We start from the raw sequence: 4,552 nt of genomic DNA, 5'->3' as shown, positions 1-4,552 counted from the left end.
TCTCTGCCTCTCGGTATTTTTCTTTACACTCTTTGCTCCTCCTCTTTCTCTCTCTTCACTTTGCTGTTATCTCCCCCCACCCTCCTCTCTCTCTCTCTCTCTCTCTCCCTCTCTTTCTCTCTCTTCCTCTTTGTCTTCCTCTCTTTCTCTCTCTGTCTTTCTCAGCAGGTGTGCTCACTTACCCTGGCTTTCTCCCAAACAATGACAGACCAGTATTTCTTTTTCATCCCCCTCTCTCTATGCTCCCTCTTTTAAAAATAAACTTTAAAGTCTGTTAGCTGTAATTACTTTTTCTTTTAATTATATCATTTATGTTTCTTGGTAGTAGTTTAACTTGAATGTGGTTTTATGTTAACCTTCTGTGCTGTTTTGGGTACGCATGGTTGTATTATATGTGTGTGTGTGTTGGAATGCTGGCAGGAAGGTCATGCTGGTGTTTCTGTTGGAGACCACAGGCCCACCCTTGGGTGAAGGAAACAGCAGTGGTTGAGAAAACAGGCAAAAAATGGCAGGACAGAGAGAGTGAAAGGCCAAATTGTTCTAAAACCTTGATGACTTCAAGATGGACAGATAGGCTAACTCTGACACACTGGATTCTCAAACTATTCAATACGCCCACAGTTTTGCACATTTTCTCTTGAAGTCGTTCCCTCAAGTTTTCGATCTGACTTTACATGCAGGCACTGACTAACATTACATTAAGTTCTTGAATTTCATCTGGGATTAATTAAAAGATGACTGAACAGAATAGCATGTTGTATAGTGTATTTCTTGCCAAAAATCTCAGCTGTAAGAGGAAAGTGTATGAAAAGTCAAGAGGAACAAATAGCTCATAGTTTCCTATTATTCTCGCTTTCTTAATTTCTTTCTTTCTTAATCTATATCCTCCAGGCTGCTGATGTTAATTACCCTACATTCTTTATCAGGAAACTGTCCTCCGAGCCATCTAAATGCAGGCAAGCTCCCTTGTTTCTACGTTGTGGATCTAAAAGCAGGACATGTACTGTACTCTCTCAGCCTGTGATCCACATCTGAACTTACTGAAGCCACATGGAGAACAGAAACAGGTCTACAGTCCTGACTACACTCCAGGTTGAGGTTAACCTTTGTATCTCAAACCTGTGGTACCTCAAAGTGAAAATGACAATTTAGCTGAGATGGTCTGAAATATGATCCTCCAGAACTACTGTTAATTTTAATTATTTATGTACACATTATGGATATTTATTATTTATTACAATAGCAAAACAAATCGAATAATGATTTGACACTACAAATATAGTCAGTTGATTCACATACATACACTATACTTTCAATGAAAAAGGCACAAAAAAAGAGTAGAGATAAGCATCACTTTACATGTAGAGTAACTAGACTTTATAGTTATATATTTATTACATTTTTCTGTTATGTGTATGAATAGTCAAACAATATTTTTTTTTACTACTTTGAATTGTTCTATAACAATATTTTCAGTGATTATCATTAAAGATTTATAAATTTTTATAGCCTCCTGTCATTTTTCATTGTTTGGGTTCCTGGCAGCGTTATACTTTGTTAAATTGACAAAATAATGAGATATAATTATATCTGAGACATTTTGAGACATATAATGAGTGTACATATATTTTTGTAGATGTTCTTATCCTACCCCAATGATACAGCAAGACAGTAAAATAATAATAATAATAATAAGTTTATTCATAGAGCACTTTTCAAGCAATAAGTACAAAATGCTTTCCAAGGTGAGGAAATTCAAAACATAAACAACATTAGGGTCAATTGCAAGAGGTGAAAAATGAAACATATGCATATACATACATACAAACATACATATAAATACATACTGTATATAAATATATGCATACACACACACACACAAACCAACAGCTCATGACCACAGAAGTGTAGTCTGTCAAAAAATGACATAGCCCACTGATACCACACAAACACACACACACACACACACACACAGAAACACACACACACACACACACACACACACACACACACACACACACACACACACACACACACACACACAAACACACACACACAGACAAACCTTTCACATCCAAAAAATGGCACTTTGCTCCTCTCTGCAGGACATGATGATCCATTACAGCTGAGTTGCAGGAGCAGCTACAAACTCGTCAACACGTCAAAGAACAGGCAGCAGCAGAGCAAGTCTGTCTCAGTTCTCGTCAATAACATGAGTTTGGATCTAATAAAGAGTCACATTTATGATGTCTTTTTGGGCCTCCTCAGAGAGCCTTGGGTTTTTTTCTGTTTTGCAGTTGTTCAAATCCAAAGAATTCAAAAAGCACCTTTGTTGGTTGAATGTGATTTTTCTAAAGAAACACTTACTTACACAGTTCTCTATGGGTGAAAGAGATTTACTTGTGTTTTGAGTTGTTGGATCTGCTGTACATCTACAGAAATCATTTCTTGTAATGTTATCTTTAATAAAAGTAAGCTTTTACTGAAGTTTGAAGAAAAATGGTTTGAAAATATCTTATTAGAGCCAAAATTAAGGACATTTGTATATATCAAACAAAAATTTGGCCCTGGTTCATAAGATGTATCTTGTTTATCTAGAAGCCAAAGATCTTTTGTTTCCAGTTGCGAACTGGTTTTCTTCCAACAACTACTGCAGTTGAAATATTCAGGAGAAAATCTGACTGTGAGAATTGTGTGATTCAGGTCATGTGCAAAGTGAGTCCTTTTTTTGGTGCTTTATAAATTATGATGATTTAAGAGAGTCAATTTTCCATGAAATGAGTAAAAAAAATACCTGAAATATTCTTCAGATTATCAGAATTTGGAATGTCTGTTTAATTTTGATTTGTTTAAGTTTGCTAATGTTTCAAAAGCCTGAAAAATAAGGCAAGATGTTATTTTTCATTAGTATTTACTCTGATTTCTCCAATACTATACAGTAAATGTTTTTGTCAGTGATTTATGAATTTTGTTTATTTGTTTGATTTGTTGATTTTATTGTTAAATATGGTTATATGTATATGTATACACACACACACACACACACACACACACACACACACACACACACACACACACATATATATATATATATATATATATATATATATATATATATATATTTTTTTTTTTTTTTTTTTTTTTTTTTCGTAGCTGTATTACAGGAACTTTGGCATTTCTGTTCAGGATGGAAGTCAGTTGTTGGTGTTAGTCAAGCTTTATGCCTTTCAAGAAAGCATTGTCTTCATTATTGAAGCTGTTTAGATGTCGGATCAATACATGTGATGGCTGGAAGGTGTCCAGTTTGTCCTCTCTTGTAACCATGGCAACTGACCAGAGAGGATGTAAGACCATCTTGCTGATGGAATTATCAGCAAGAGAAGCCGGTCCATGTTTCAGCCACCAACTCTGGTGGAATCATACCATATGTTAAGGCCTCAGTTATTTTGAGTGTGTCTAATCAATTTGTGTACCATCTGTTTTGTCCATATGTTTGGACTGTATTTTACTATATTATGAAATTGTGTGTGTGTGTGTTTGTGTGTGTGTGTGTGTGTGTGTGTGTGTGTGTGTGTGTGTGTGTGTGTGTGTGTGTGTGTGTGAAATGTTGTGTCATGATGGCAATCTTGTCTGTGAATAAACAAGCTGGTATGCTGTTTGCCGACGTTTTTTGCATATAGCCAACCAAAACAATTCACTTAAAGCTCTATTTGCATACACCATCACATGTTAACAATGACACTAACAGCTAAACAGCAATCTGTGACACGGTTTTGTTTTTTTAAAGTCCCCTTCCACTCAAAAATATGCTTTTCTTCTAGTTCCTATAGTTGAATGTTTGAGCTTCTCTGTGTAGAATGATGTATGTGCAGAGTTTGATACTAGAAGGCCTTTATCACATTCATCTGCTGAAAGTGGAAAGTTTCTCTGTGCTCATTGGAAATAAAATATTAAGGGGTAGGCATGATTTGTAGCATCGCCACTAATTTGGAGCCATATATTTGAGCAATATTCAATTTACACAGATGTGACGTGGAAACTTGAAGCCTCCAGTGCACAAACTCTGAGAATGGACTTTTCAGTGAAGCAGCAGACAGATCTTGTATCCAGCACTTAAACCTCTGAAATGATATATATTTGGATATTCATAGATTCTGGATTTTTTAATGAGAGATAAGGGGTAGATGTCATTTAGATGTCATGTCTGGAGGGCCTCTTTTATCATGAAAAATGATGACTTTTGCCATTTCAGTTCTGTCCACAGACTACAGTCTATGGCTCTGCCCATCAGATTTGAGTTGTGTGTAATGAACATTGCAGCCTCTAGGAGCTGCCAGAGTGACTTTTAGACTTTAGCTTTGTAACAGTTTTATAATTTCTTTGATATTTCCTGTCTACTACAATACACAAGTGATGTTGAATTCAAATGTGGAATTAGCTGTATGGCTTATGTATGAAAAAGGCCACACTTTATTTCAATAAAGGGCGGAGTGGAGACATCGTAACACATCTTAAGTTTCCGAGGAGACCGTGAAGACATCACGCTGTAGCG

This window comes from Thunnus maccoyii, chromosome 12 (genome assembly GCF_910596095.1).
Source record: "Thunnus maccoyii chromosome 12, fThuMac1.1, whole genome shotgun sequence".
In the NCBI taxonomy this organism is placed as follows: domain Eukaryota; kingdom Metazoa; phylum Chordata; class Actinopteri; order Scombriformes; family Scombridae; genus Thunnus; species Thunnus maccoyii.
Note: the sequence above shows the minus strand (reverse complement) of the source record.